The sequence below is a fragment of the Temnothorax curvispinosus genome, unplaced genomic scaffold (genome assembly GCF_003070985.1).
Source record: "Temnothorax curvispinosus isolate PA1 unplaced genomic scaffold, ASM307098v1 QBEX01013373.1, whole genome shotgun sequence".
In the NCBI taxonomy this organism is placed as follows: domain Eukaryota; kingdom Metazoa; phylum Arthropoda; class Insecta; order Hymenoptera; family Formicidae; genus Temnothorax; species Temnothorax curvispinosus.
The window spans coordinates 5,714-21,777 of record NW_020223153.1 but is presented as its reverse complement, the minus strand read 5'-3'; the positions used below and the strand labels follow the sequence as shown (position 1 = coordinate 21,777).

The 16,064-nt window shown below is 38.1% G+C and overlaps 1 protein-coding gene across 1 annotated transcript in view; it reads right to left on the bottom strand.

Moving 5' to 3' along the window:
- LOC112463496 overlaps nt 1–6,741 on the bottom strand; it is a 123,366-nt gene extending 116,625 nt beyond the window's left edge. The window contains exon 1 of the transcript XR_003041798.1: nt 6,688–6,741. The gene's annotated coding sequence lies outside the window, so the exon portion shown is untranslated. The remainder of the gene's footprint in view (nt 1–6,687) is intronic.
- Between the last annotated feature and the right edge of the window lie 9,323 nt (nt 6,742–16,064).

Below are 16,064 nucleotides of genomic sequence, written 5' to 3'. Positions count from 1 at the left end.
CTAAAATTTGTAATGCCATTATTTTTCCAGATAGATATTTTTTCGAAGAACAGTAATCTCCATAAAAATGATAAGGAAAAGAAAAAAAAACGGCAAAACATATGATTTGTTTTGAATTTTGTAAGTACAAAGAATGTATGTTAAAATAGTTTCTTTATGTAATAGTTATTACTATTGACTCTCTTAAACTGATCAACTTCATGAAAAAAGATATAAGGAAACTAAAATTATGGAAACTAAAATTTAAAAATTTATAAAAAATAGAGTTTGGTTTATAAAAAGCATTTATATTTATGTTCTTTTAAAAATAAAACAACGTCTTTTAAGCTTATTTTAAGTAAGTCGTTTATTAAGAAAATAAAACTTATCGTTAGCACGAGCAAGATTGTAATTTCTTCCAAATCTGCCAATACCGATATATCGAGATACTATATAGAATTATAAATACTACTAGAATTATAAGTTGTGTTGTCGAATCTTTCCCTAACTTTTCTTAAATATTCGTGAAAAATAAAAAAAAAACTCATGATAATATTTCCCGCGGGGAATGCTACTTCCCGGGAATTGCACGTCCCTAGACGTGGCGCGTACGTCGAGATTCGAGAAGGGAAAGAAGCCTCCGACGAAAGGATACGTTCAACCTTGGAACGAAAAAACGTAACGGTCGTTCGCCCGCAAGGTGAAGAAAAGTTGGCCGTAGCCAGGCACTGACCGAAGCCAAGGAGACGCTTCGAGCGATCGCCGCTCTGGCGATTCCTGTTCGCTCGGACGTGCCTCGGCTCGGCGCGGCGCGGCTGCCCCCGACCGGTCTTCTCTCCTCGCTTCTCTCGTCGCTTCTCTTCTCTTCTACCGCATACCGTGGTGCGGACACCTCTCTCCCTCTCTCTCTCTTCGTCTCTCAGAACGGACCGGTCCCGGAAAATTATCACGGACGGGTGATCTTTCAACCGGAAAGCTCTTGGGCGCGCCACCTCTAAGACTTGAAGGCTGTTCTTCATACGAGAACTGTGCACTGGCTGTGTCTTGACTGTAAACTGCTTGAAAAAATGGACGAGAATATCCTCTTAATTCCCCATTTCTTTTCCCTCTCTCCCATGGTTACCAAGAGAATATCGTAATTATTGGTGATACAATATCACATTAATGATATAGATAATTAGAGGAATACTAATATTGTTATAATAGATAATCGCTAATTAAATTTTATGATAGGGATGATTAACGCGATCAAGATATAACATACGATACAAATGATTATACGTGCTCATAGTTGAAAATGACGGAGTCATAAGGAGTTTCAAGTAAATTTGTAGAAGTATCGCTTTATGACAAGATATTTTGCAAGATATTATTCATTAATGAAAACCTGATCGTATCAGAAGCGTATTAAATATTGGAGACATGCTTGCTCGTGACCAGAGAAATATATCATTCTGATCGGCCAAGTGTCGAAGCAATCCTGCTATATAAATTGCTGCATCGGAATTAACGTGTTTTCTTTGACAGTCACATCGTTTCTCCGCGATGCGCTTGAGAAGTGATTCGCAAGGCAATTATCGCGAAGGGGCGATTCTTCATCCGGAAAATTCGCAGACGCACGTTTGATGCTACGCTGTTCGCAACGCGTATAGCATCGATAAGACGCTTCAGATCATTCAATTATATACAAAGATGAATAGGACGAGTTCTCGATCAGACTCCTCTTCGCTCCATCTATTTTCATTTCTTCTCTCGTCTTTCGTACAGTCGAATCTCAAAAAGTTCCCGATAGGAATAATTAATCAGAAAGTTCAGATGACATTTTCTCTCACTAAGCTTTATATATTATCTTACGATAAAAGTTTTGACAAGAGAAAGGTGGCAAAGAGGCGATATCTCGACGAGGCAGAGTTTAAATTACGGCTTTAAGCAACTTGCGTGACGAATTAATTTCTATGTTTAAGGAAACGCATGAAGCGCAGAAATTATGACGAATAGAACGTTACACGTTACACGTTACACGTTCGGTCACACGAGCGGCCGATTTGTCTGTGTGAAACCACGCTCGTTTTCTTTCTTGTAGTTACGCGGCCGAGAACATTTGTTCGCGTCGCTCGTATCGCTGTACGTGGCTGGAGAGTCTTAATATTCCGCGGGTGTGATCATTTATCAGACACTACGACTGCGGTCGAGCGACATTCCTTGCCGCCAGGCGGATACGGCCCGCGTGACAATGCGATTTCGTTGGATTATTTACGCCGCGTGTATGCATTATAATGCCCGCGGAATTCTCAAACGTCGCACGGCTTCCGTTTCGTTAATTTATGCACGGCTGGAATTTGCGGTAAGCGCACGATCGCGATCGCATTCGAGACTGCCTGACGATCGTGTCTAACGGCCGTAGATTTTTGTCGATATACGATGCCAGGATCGCTGGGCAATACATGAAGATATCGGGAAAGGCGTCAAGATATAATCTCAAGTAGTTTTCACGCAAGAACGGTTTCGATGTCTCGCAAAAGTCACGTCGTTAAAGAAAAACGACACATTCGGCGAGCCCGTCGCCCGTAGCGCTTCGCGTTTAGATTTAAACTAGAAACGGAGAGGGTCACGGTCAATGGGTTTTCGCTACCTCATGTCCACGGCTTCCACATCGGCGCGAGTGTGTTATTAACCCTTCGCCCGTAAACTATAATTTGACTGGCATCGTCCGTAATCTGGGTCATAAATGTCCTGTCGTTATTTTGACCTAGTAAATAGTGTTCAAAAAATCTGAAAAAATTCTGTAATACTTGTATACTATCCTATTTTATAATCCCAAAGTTTATTTAGCGATTCATTATAAGATAAATTGTTTATAAATAATTCTTTATGCAAAAAATTGATAAAAATCCATTTTTATTAAAAAAATCATATCTCATTGAGTTTTAAATCAAAATAAAAAATTCCAACGAGGTTTTATAGTTAAATATGTGTACTTTCAAGAAAAAAATTCTGTATATGGGTCATTTTTAAAAAGTATAATTATTCTGAGGATTGAAAATGGCCTTTTTCGGGTTAAGGAGAAATAAGACTTTTAACGTAATTTTTACATTATTTTATTAAAAAATCATATAAAATCGTCTTTCTCGTAAATAATATCTGATATTTGTCGCTTGATCATCCATTGTACCCTGAAAGTACATGTAATTTCTTTTTACACGTGTTTTCATCCACTCAAATTTTGAGGTTATAGGTATATATAATATACACAATCATAAAAAAATATCACTTATATAAGTTAAAAATAACTGTAGTAATATGAAAATGACGTTAAATTAATTTTACTTACTTGCACGAAAGTCTGGCACTGTCCGTAAACTGGGTCAATAGTGGCACTGGACGCACTTTGACTCGCTGCTGGTCAAGCACACACTGGCGAATTCCAACGAAACTTTGGGCATGAGTTCTCCCCACTACCTACTTTTTTTACGAGGGACGGCAAGCCCCCCCCCCTTTTCATTTCGGCGGTATTCTATCTTGAATTTCGGCTTGTGCCATTTATGACCCAGTTTACGGGCGAAGGGTTAATATCGACTGTTCTGGTGTATATGTGTGCGGGTACGTTCTCCTCATATGCAGTCACGCGTATATGCATCCGCGGAGAGCTGGCGCGGCGCGTAATGAATGACAACGTGAAAGCGCGGCGCGACGCGTTGCGTAATGAGTTGCTCTGGCGCAACTGTGTCGAACCTGTGCGCGCGGAGAACGTTTCGAGAGACTTGGCGTTTTTAAGGCCTCCTCTTGTAAACGCGCGAGCGGCGGCAATTTTTCGCGCGAATATGCTCACCCTCGCGGCCGCGAGAAACGTATTCGCGAGTCAATCATGCGTCGCGCCCGCGCCGTCGCGATTGGAAAGGGTTACGATATTTTACACCAACGCGCGTGTGTTGCTTGAGTAATTCCCTTGAATCAATAAACCGCCATAATATTGAGATAATCTGACGTAAGACCAACTACGATCCTCGTTTAGCGTCACGTACAGCGCTTTTAACCGTTTTCGAGAAGTCAGCGCCGGGTATATGATTTCAGGAGGGCACTTGTAGTCCTTCTTTTCCTTTTCTCTCTCTCTCTCTCTCTCTCTCTCTCTCTCTCTCTCTCTCTCTTTCTTTTTTCTTTAAAGAAACGCCTACTGCAAAGCGTACGAAAGGAGGACACGCGGGTACCATGTGAACCGATGCACTTTTACCGACCCATATGGCACGCGAAGGCTATTTTTAACGGCAAATACCATGACGACCCGCGGCATATATGCGTGGCCCGTAAACCAGAAATTCATCGCGCAATATTGATGTCATGACTCGTGGAGTGAGGGTGAGAGTGCCCCGATAGAGTTAACTTCGCAGTACAGAAAGAAAAAGTTGTAGAACTAGAACCGTTCAACGCCTTAGACGCGGGTATATAATAGATAAGTAACGGAAAAGTTTCATAAATATTAAAACTAATTGTCAGTTACTTTCTAAGGCATTAAATATTCCTATTTATCAAAGTTTAACGTTAATCAAAAAGATAAATACTGAGAGTGTATATAGCCCATACGCATATTATTCAGTTGAAAGTTTTAGAATTTATAAAAATTGAAAACTTATTATATAATAATCTTACAACTGCATATGATGTTATGCTATTGTCGGGTGAGCTCAATTTTTATCACTCTGTCTCTATCGCGCAGCATTTGGTCTCGACGCTGAGTCGTCGCAAATTAAAGTCTCGCATATGCATTTCTCACGCTAGTTCGACCCTTCGCTTCGCTATACGGATTGATAATTCCGCAGACCCCTGCGATTGACAATTGTCCGCCCGTGTTTCAAGATCTCGACTCATCTCCTTCTGTTTGTTAGCGTCACGTGGGTCAAGCCTATCGCCCCCCCGGGTCGTCGCTTCGCGCTTTATGCGACGACGACCGTGCATGCAGGCACAATCATCTTGAGCACGCGCACGCTCCAAGAGTACATCGAACCGCAATAATTTTGGGATTTAACGTACAGCTGAGCGTCACATGCCGTCTCTCGCCGGTCGGGTGAACCCGACGCGGAGACGGGGTGCTGTGTGAGGAAAGGGGACGCCGCGTTCCGCCGAGGGGGGGCCAATTCGCTTTCCGGATTGGATGCAGGGGCTATCAACCCTCTCGCACCCCCGCGCTGAAGGATATTAATAATTTCATACGTTTAATTCTCTCGATGTATAACGGCGCGAGGGCCGGAAGCAATACTCGCGCAGTGCGGTATGAAATTTGAACGCACAAAGCCTTTTATCGGGGACTAAAATTTATCGAAATCTCGCGTTCTTTGATGCAGGATGGATAAAGTTAATTAAAATAATTTGAAGAATGAACAAGTTTGGAGGACAAATCGGATTTTAAATTACATTCTCGTGCACTTCGTCTCACTATCGCTTGTGCCAATTTGGTATACGCGCTCTCTTGGTGTCCAGGAAGTACTTAGTCTTATCCAATCACTATACTTTCTTTAGAGCGTGACTTTTTAGCTGCAATTCGATTCGGTTTCTAGTTCCATTCACTCGATAGTACAATATGTATAATATTGTCATTCATGTAAATTGCAGTATAAAAGAGAGCAACTTAGGGTAAACTCGGGTAAGATGGCCATACAGGAAAGATGGCCAACCCATGTTCATTCGATGTTTCATGGCGAGCTAGATTGAAAGAACATAGGTTGGCCATCTTTCCTGTATGGCCATCTTACCCGAGAGTTTACCCTATTCCTTTGACATAATGATACATGCACTCCTAATCTACTGTTTTTAAAGTTATAATATCTTATGATTTATAATTTATATTTTAAATTTACAAAATATGCCCCTCTGTGACGTTTAACATTTTTTAAGGAGTTCTATTTACATCGTAGATAAATATTTAATGGCAAAGAGCCTAACAAATTATACAAGAATGATAAAAATGCGCTAAAAGTCATTCAAAATGAATTGCAAGAAATTCTTATCAAAGTAACGATGCGTGTGCAAAATTTTCTGCACATGCATGGAATAGTTTCTTTCCCGCGAATTACGGTGCCGCGGCTTTCGAGTACCGATTTAATTAGTCCTTCGCATGCGACTGAGAGATTTGTATCAACCTTATTATCTCATGACATGGGCGCGCGCGTGCAGAACGTTGGAAGAAGATGAAAAAGCCTGTACGCTGTATACGAAGATCGATAACTGACGAACGATTCGCCCGTAAGATTTGGTGGCGCCATCGAAGGCGCAAACAGCGAAAGCGAAATCGCCCTACAACTCTGTCGGTAATGCGACAAATTAAACAATAAATTATATATTGTTTAAAAAAAATTGGATCCAATAGACGAACATACAGTATAATTCGAAAATATAATTGCGTGTCGATGTTATACATTCTATTTTATTTCAATCGCAAAATAACGATCAACATACTTATTAAAAAGAATAAAAAGTAATAGATACTTGTAAAATGTCTATTTGTTGTTAAGAAAGTGTTTTAAAAAATTGTATTCAAACATATCAGTAAAGAAGCGCATTTTACGATTTATATTTCGAAAAATTTATATATGAGTTATAATAAATCTGCCTATACGAAAATATATTCTAAGTGGCCTGTATAAAATATTTTTTGCCAAAAGAAAAAAAAATTGGGCGCTATTGTTAGCTGATAATTAGAAGATCTATGTTACCTACTTGTTAAGGTCACGTTGCAGCTCGCTTTACATATCTCTTTGGTCACTCTTACCTGCAACAGAAAGAAAACGGTGATAATTAGTCATGGTAATTAATGATGTGCTGTATAATTTCGAGGCAAAGCCGGATCAAAGTTGTTTATGCAAAAAGGATTAGTGAGCTGTTAAGTAACAGACGTCGATAAAAAGGGACTCTACTCGCGCTACGACGGAAGGGCATTTTCGTTATCAAATTTCCAACAGCCGTTTAGCCCGCGAGCCTGCTGTTCGATATCGATTCCGAATGGCAAACTTTGTCATAAGTTGTCAATAACGGTGATTAATAATGCCTGTAACATTAGTTCTGTTATGAAAATCAGTAAAAAAAAAAGTCAAGACTATTTGTAGAAGATGCCTGTTATTGTATAATAATTTAATCAAGAATTTAATTCAATATAACATTTTTTTTGGCTGACCAGCCGTTACTCGAGTTCTGCCTGTCGCTAGTTTTAATTATCCTTTTGCAATTAAGATCTCAGTGCGTTATATTGGAGGTATAAAAGTTTGCGCCGCCCGACTTTTCAGTTCTGCCTGTTCCTTTTTCGATCGACTACAGATGTGCAATAAGATCATCTGCAGTTTTTCTTAAAATAATCGATTTAAGTTAAATAAAATATCGCAAACGGACTTGTGTTTCGTCTATCCAAACAGCAGCTAGTTGTCGTAAATCTGAAAAGACGTACGCGGTTTTCAGTAAAATAATTTCTATTAGAATGGTCGAATATTCCACTGAAATGTATAATGATGACTGATGACGTTGCATGTGCTTTTATTTATTCACGATTATACAATTTCGTTATGTCATTTGCGCATGTACGCATTGTGTATGCCATACACACATTATACACGAGCTGCAGTTTTCCGTTTGATCGCTATTGAACGCTCGATACGTTCCGTATCGCGGCTCGTCTTGTTCGGTCGAGCAGATGCCATTCGTAAAAGGAAACGCGATACACGAAACGCGTTCCGTTTATCGATGAAACCTTTCAGGACGTTTCGCTTTTGGCAGTATATTCCTCTTAATAAAAAAACAAAATATCAAAACTTCTATTGTCAAACCACCGCCGAGAAAAAACCCACACGCTGATCGATTTAAATTTACCTTCCCATTTCGTCGCTCGCGCATAAACGAGTTCGCCTAAATGGACTTGGCGTGCAACCGGCGAAAACTGGATCGTCTTTGTTTACACGCGCGTGGGGAGTATTTCGGCGAGAGAGGAAGAGCGGGGGTCCTGTTTGAGCGCCGAGCGCGAGATGCGAGATGCGAGCGAAGATCGAGATTAGGCGGAGAACGACGCGAATCGGATGCGAAACGTCGTATATGAATTGCCTATATATTCCAAGGCGCAAGGCAACGTGCCAGTTCTAACGGTCTTTGAAAACGGTTACGAATTTAACGCTGCCGAATGAATCGCGTAATCACAGGCAGCGAAATAGCACGATCGAAGGCCAAGCCTGTTTGTCAAAGTGAACATCGACCTGCGCAAAAGTCTTCAAAACGCAGCGCGGGCACGTCCTTGCATCGTCATATTATCCTTAGAAGAGATTTTCAAAAGTTTTCATCGACGAGTGTGAGATATCAAATTGATTATATGTTGCACATAAAGAAAATCTTATAGGATAAATAAATTGTAAGATTAATAAATAATAAAAACTAAATGATTAATTATCAGCTGAGAAACAACCGTCTACTGCAGCCTTGAGAAATGCAAATATTTTCTTGAAACAGTATATAAATATTTTTTTATAATCCTCCTTGATTATTAATTTCATGCAGAAAGCGGAGCATAGGAATCCCTGACATTTATCTGTTAAAATATACAGAATATACATTTATTAGTCACTTCTAAATGTTAATTATTCAGTTAAAAGTTCTTTTTTGTCTCTTTTGAAAAAAGTGGTGTTTATCTCGACTTGCGGTCATTTAATAAATCTGTGATCGGAAAAACTATTATATGCTAATTAAAAATGTATAAATTTATATGTCCACAATTTGACTAATATTTAACTTCAATAACCTATAACTGTTTAATATTCGGTTGATTAGTCAAATTGTTTGAAATCACAATATCCTAATTAATTTAATTATATGTACATATATTTGTTTCTCAGAAATAATACCATAATATAACAAATCTTTTCACGAAAAATTAGTAAATTATTATCAGCATTAAATGGCTATATTGAATGATCAAAACCGGCAATAATTACAAAGCAATTAGTATCCTGCTGATGTTTCGTTTTACAGGTAATTAGTAGACAGGATTAAACGATGATATGCGGAACAGCACGCGATCAGACTTCATTTATCAGCTTTGGCATTGATGACGATACTACTATTTTTCCATCGTAATCGATGCCACGGTAAAGTTTCGATATAATGTACGAGATTGGAACACTGCAATCGAAAGCTAATGTAGTATAATGTCGGTGTGATTATACGCATAGTTATTATCCAATGCGCCTGAGCAACGTCGATTTCAAACCCAACCACGATTTGACAAAATGAATTATAATATCCAAGTAGCATCGTAATTTCGAGAACAAACGCTGTCAATTTGAAGTGTGCTTTACGCGCTATGATCATTCGCATTCGGCAACGACACGGATGATGAATGATGACACGATTAAATTAAATCTAAAGAGAGGTTATCGAACTGTCATGGACATGCTAAAAGCATGTCGTTGCGTCATGTAACTTGTAGCGTATATGTAATGTTGTCTAAAATATCTTGATTAAAAGCATATTATTATTTTTGAAAGAATATGTTGATAAAAGAATAACGAAGTTTTAATGAAAATTTATGTGTGTGTATATATATGTATGTATGTAAGTATATACAATATATACGTACATATATACATTTCGAAATTGTAGAGTGCTGAGATAAAAGATATATATATATATATGACGTTTATTTGAGTAATTAATGAATGCTTTTAGTGGGCTGGAAGGATCAAACCGCTAAATATTCCGTCAACATTTATACTCTACTCGACTCGCGTTCATTTTCATTTCGCAACAGCGATGTACCCAATTATTCTGGTTGTTCATTATCTTTAATCATCTTCCCACTACGGGTTAGCCGTAATTCGTATCACGATTTTTAATGAATAACCCAATAGGATAGTTAATAATCATCATATTATGCATCAACGTTGCCTGCGTTCGTATTTAATATATACACACATACATATAGCCTAAATTATACTGAATTCTATTGATAACGTGCGTTATTGCAGTGATAAATAAGCAAAAAGTGAAAAGCAGATACAAATAATAACGCTAGAAATAAGTATTAAGAATTTCACTCGTTATATAAACAAAATGCAAAATTATAAAAAGTAGATATGAGAAGTAAGAAATTGAAAAATATTTCTGATTATTACACAAAAATGATATGTATCTTTAGTATATGTTTAATTACATTTGATGCACATAATTTAATTAGTAAACAAAAATACTTAATAATTTAGATTCAAACTGAGATCATCATCATTGATGTCAACGCAAGCGTCAATATTGCATATTACTCGAACATTATAACAGGATGCGCGACTCTGTCTCCGTAATAACGGAAATTAACTTCGTATTATCCAGTCGTCAAGCGTGAACCGAATGGAAATTAATTCCTCTCGGTTTACAATCAGAAAACTGATACCATACGCGACAAATGTTTATTACAGAGATATAACTTCATTACAATAAAATTGAGCTTTTAATATAAAGAATATTTCCAGTACAACGAAATTTCTTTCAAAGTGGACTAATGTAATTTTACTCAAATATAGAAGTATGAAAAATTATCTTTTTCCAAAACACACTTAATATATAAATATATACTTTCTAAATATATTTATATTTTTGTTTCATGTAATTATATCTTAATATGTTTACAAAATATGAGATTCTCAGAAATCAAATTGATTAACTTCGTAAGATAAAAAGTAGAGAATATTGTTGATAAAGTTACAAATTCATTATGTACTCTGAAATCAAGATAAACAAATTTGCGAAAAGTAAAGTTGATCAATTTGGCTTTCGAGAGACTCATATGTGTCACTTTTTTGTAGCAAAACTTTTAGTTAAAAAATCATTAAATGCAAATTAAAAAGTAACGATACCGTTTCACGTCCCGTATTTCACGTGATTGAATGTCGAACAGTTCGAAGGAGGTTCGTACGTGGATTAGTTTGCACTTAACTTTACGATTAATCTCGCGGCGTTCGATTTGTCACACTGTGCGATATCGATAAGTCCCATTGACCTAAAATCGCGGTTCAACTCGCACTTCCGTCTCCGCGGAATTTGCATTTTGTGCTAGATCTCCGACCAATCCCTAATTACTATAGGCGCGATCGGCCGACACGCAACACGTGACCGCATTAGCGTTCACTTTTATGCGAGGGATTAAACGAGTCCTCTTCCGCGAGGAGGGAGGGAACGCGAATCGACACGCCGAATGACGAACGTGTCAGCGGAAAACGAGTGACATTTTACACAGGCAAACGTGGACGCTGACTGTCGCGGCAAAAAGAATCGCACGGACGTGCGGCGACATTTTCCACTGCGGTTATCGGATCGCCCGGCCGTTTCTACGTATGGAAACCAGAGGTACTCTGGGTGGCCGCGCGACAGCTATTTTCCGAATACCATTGATTTACTTTCCTTTTTTCAACGCTTAACTTTTTCACCGCACTTTATTCGATGAGAGGAGCCAAAAGAATTTTAGGAACGTTTAACGCACGTAATGTCTCTCATAATTATACCTCATTTTTTTCGGATAATAAAAGAGCCGAGACGAAATTAAGCGATATGCTCTTTCCAACCAAGTTAGTATAATTCTACAATCTCAACAACATAAAACACGTGAGTTTCAGAAGAAACCAAAGTAAGGCGCCTATAATATGCATATTTATTGTGTAACATCTAAAGGTTTTATAGGATTTCCGTAGTAATATGTCTTATAAAGTAACTCGGGGAGAAAATGGATGGAGGTGGCACGGCGCAGCAACACAATATGTCGTATAATTCCTGTTCGAGAATTTTGATAAAGGATCACGCATCGAAAGAGAAAGTTGGAACTGGAGGGTAATCGGTCATTGGAAACACAATTTGCTCGCAAACAGGCGAAGGATGACGAGTAAAGGAAGAACGATAAAGGCGCAAGTTGCCGAAAGTGGAAGGAACTTGCGTCGTCGTCCCTTGAGAGGCTGGCTGCCCCTCGAATTGTTAGAGCCATCAGAGATTCCCCGCCCGTTACATCCCGCCAGGTAATCCGACTGCGGTATGCCGCGAGCTAGGAAAGTTTTTAAATTACGAAAGCGCATCTGTGCGACCGCTGCATGTCGAGCGCGATGCGAAGCACAGAGCATGTCAAATGACCCTCCGAAAGCAAAATTATATACTTCTAAAGAGAGTGACAATAGCGGAATCTTATTGTACCATGTAATAAGGGTCATCCTTCGTTTCTTTCTCGTTTCAATAGCGTGTGAATTTTCCTTTTACATATCTATAATTTCTTCTCCATACTCGTAGATATTCGTAGAAAATGTTTTAAACATAGAAACATGAAATAATCGTAATTTCTTCTCGACCAGGAATGCTTACCTATATATACTGATACTTCTTCTGTTGGTATCAAATTTTTCACAATTTTATAGAATATTTAATTTTAAATAGTCATGCGACACTTATTAAAAAAGAATTTGAACTTTGTTAAAAGTTGACAAATTTATATGATTTTCAACACGACACAAGTTGTAATATAATGACCTATAAAGGAAAAAAAATAATCGCGTAAAATTGAGTCGAAGTGATGAGCGATTGAAGCTATTGTCATAGTGTGATCGTTGCATAACAGCTGCATTTTATCAACAACGAACGATCGATCACCGCGGGTAAATTACGAAAAGCGGATATCCGCCGATAGCACGAGGACGTACCAGCCTTCCCGGACGACATTGGAGGCCATCCATTTTTTTCTCGCGTTCCCTCTCTCACCACTCTCTTCTACTTCGGAGCATCGGGTCAACTACCTCGACCTACGCATTACTAAATACGCGTATGTACCTACTGGGTGTCATTTCACGATTCAAGGCCTGGCCATTTAGCATCATTAACGCCGCGTGCCTTGGAATCGAAGCGGACGTAAGAAGAATGACCCCTGACCATGACTATCGTAGGAAAACAAACAAGTAGACTTTGACAGCAATCTAACGATTGATATATACGTATGTAGAAAAAACTTTACATGGTATGAAAATCATAATTTGTATAATTTGATTTATATTTGGTACTATTACAGCACGCATTTGACATTTTAATCCAATAAGGAAAAAAATGTCGATATTTTTAGCTTAAATGTATGAATATTTATTTCATTTAAAAACAATGTGGCATAGAAATCGAACGTGTTTGGCATTAGATATGTGGCAATGATATATACAAGCCGAGGACAATACTTTAAATCTAACTGTAAAAAAATCACGAGGATTGCACGGAGAGAGACAAATGGAACTTTTATAAAACTCAAATTAGCATAATAACGAAGTGTTAACACAAAAGTCATCATTTTTGTCTCTTTTGTCTTATTCTTTATCTCTTAGCTCAGTGAGCAGCTCGGACATGGAGACAGCGAGCGCGTACTTTCTCGGGAGGATAAAAGCGTTAGCGAGCGGAAGATAAAACTTTCGGACCAATGAGTTCTTACCGCGGCCGGGGACGACGCGACGATACGCCGAGGAGAAAAGTATCTCGTTCGAGAAACGTGTTGCCGCTGACGAAGAACAATGCACACAAATCGTTCGTGCTTGTCAAGACAACTTTGTCTCGAGAGTTCACGCGGCAAGTGCACGCGGACGTCAGTGAGTAAGGGGAAGAAATAAGAGTTCGGCGGCGAGTTGGTCGAGTCTGGGAACAAGTGAAGAAGAGGAGGCGATCCTTCCTTTACAAACCGCACGAGACCGTAACTTCCTTGCGAAAGCCTCGTGACTCTCGACTGTGAGTTTTCGGAACGTGTACGACAAGACGCGATGAAAAAATTTCCGGACTGATCTTTTTTCCTCAATAACAGTAACGTTTTATGTTATTCCTCCTTTCAAAGGATTCTTCTTATGAGTAACATACCTTATTTAATGTTATTCCTTTCAAAGAATTCTTTTTATGAGTAACATACCGAATTTAATGTTCGTATTTATTGTTAAAAATCCGTTTTTCAAATTTAATAAATGCATTCTGATTCTTATTGAATCGTTCCTTCATCATTAAATCGTCATAAAAATATCCCTACATTTTATATTCAAATAATATATATGTTATTGCGGTATCGGAAACAGATTTAGTTTAAATACGTATATAATTATATATATAATTATAAATTCTATACCATATCGATTAAATAATCCATTATAAATATAAAAGCGATATAATAAGCATATATTGCGCACACACTCGCGTATTTAATCTTATCTAGGCCAAAGAAGGCTTCTTTCGGACTGCAAGAGCTTCTAATACTTCTAAGAATAAAAGATGCATGATCGTAAGTCTTCCGAATCGATCGATTCGTCGTCCAATGGTTGTTGAAAGTGCTAAACACGTCGCATGTATCTATATATATCCCAAGCTTTAGGTATAACGAATAACAGCAATTTTATATCGTAACGTCCCACGTCTATTCACGGCAAATAGAACAGATTGATGTCGCTGCGAGAAGAATTCCTAATTCCATAACGAGTCCATAATAGGACTATTTTCTAAATATAATTCACACGATGATCGTCATCAAGTCCTCAATCCAAAGACTGGTTGGACGCATATCTCCATCCTTTCCTGTCCTGAGCTCACGTATGCATTTCCCTGAAAATAGAGCATCCCACGTCTTGGACTATTTGCGAATAATAATCTGACCTGGGTCTACATCTATCTCTCATTATTCCTATTTTCGCCTCCAAATATGTCGCGAACTAATCCTTCGTGTCTCAGCGGATGTCCTACCCCATCCTATCTCTCCTACTCTATATTCTTTACCGTATTTCTCTTTTTCTCATTTTTTTCTAATACCTTCTTCCTTATTTGCCCTATTTGCCCATGATATTCTCATCCGCTTACTCGCGAGGTGTTAAAGTTATTTCAATCGATTTTAAATCTTTTCGAATGTTCATAATAGGAAAACTGACGAAAAACGGAATTATTCTGATGGGAATTATTCCGCTTCCAAATATAATAGCTGCCCTGGTTTCTAAATTTACCGTTCTCGAGTATAATAATAATTTTTTTTTTTGTTAAATGTAACTCGGTCCTGGCGCTATTCTTTGTTTTATGATCGTGTTACGATCGTGCTATGTATATTTTCGAGATAAATCTGTATACACACTATAGGTACGTACGCTCGCGTCTGCAGAGGTACAAGAATTTACGTTTATAATGCGTTGTTTATGCCATAAAGCTATATAGTAATGTTACAAAATAAATAATTTATGTATTCATATAAGATGAACAATTACAGCTAGCACAGAAAAGTCTTTATCGTAATAAAGTATATATTTTGTACATATTTAAGAAACTTGAGAACCAAAAAATTTTACCAGAATTCTTACTTTTGTTTTTATCGCTTTGCGTGTTCAGAATAATTGTTAATTTTTAACATTTTTTTATGCTTAATCGATAATTCCACTCTATTTTACCATTAATCGCTAGAACTCTTCTTGAGGCTGATTAAGAACTCCATCGGAGGGCAGCCAGAACTCAATTATATTGAAAATGAAGTGCTAACTTTTCGCAGAGATGACAGAGGAAGTGTTAACTATTCATCACGGGTTGCATTCGCGTTTCATACTGTATGATTACACCGGGTACACCCTTTTCTCCGCACATATCTCGACGCGAGGACGTCGCAATCATTGTGCGATTGCGTAATTATGAAAGCAAGGTTGCGCGATGACTCAATGAAAAGCCTAATACTTTATTAATGATACTGTATGATAATGCATGTATGTAGGCACGAGCGTGTATTTCACGTTGTTGTTTCTGTATAAAATGTCAGTCTCACGATTGATGCTGTCACCATAGGCAGCCGTAACTTGCCAATCTCCCTCTTTTCTCGGGATCGACGGAGTTATTCGAGGCCGTTCTAATCGTTCTTTTTTGAATTACTCGACGCGAAAGGTTATTACCGTAATAAAAATTATTATCGTTCAAATATTAGCTTTATCTTACGTGTTCCTTGAAGACTCATTAGCGCTATATATCTTTCTATTTCGCGATAATAAAGTAAGTAAAGATTGCTCTGCAAACATACCTAACTACAGCATATTACAATAAAATTGAAAGAATCTTCT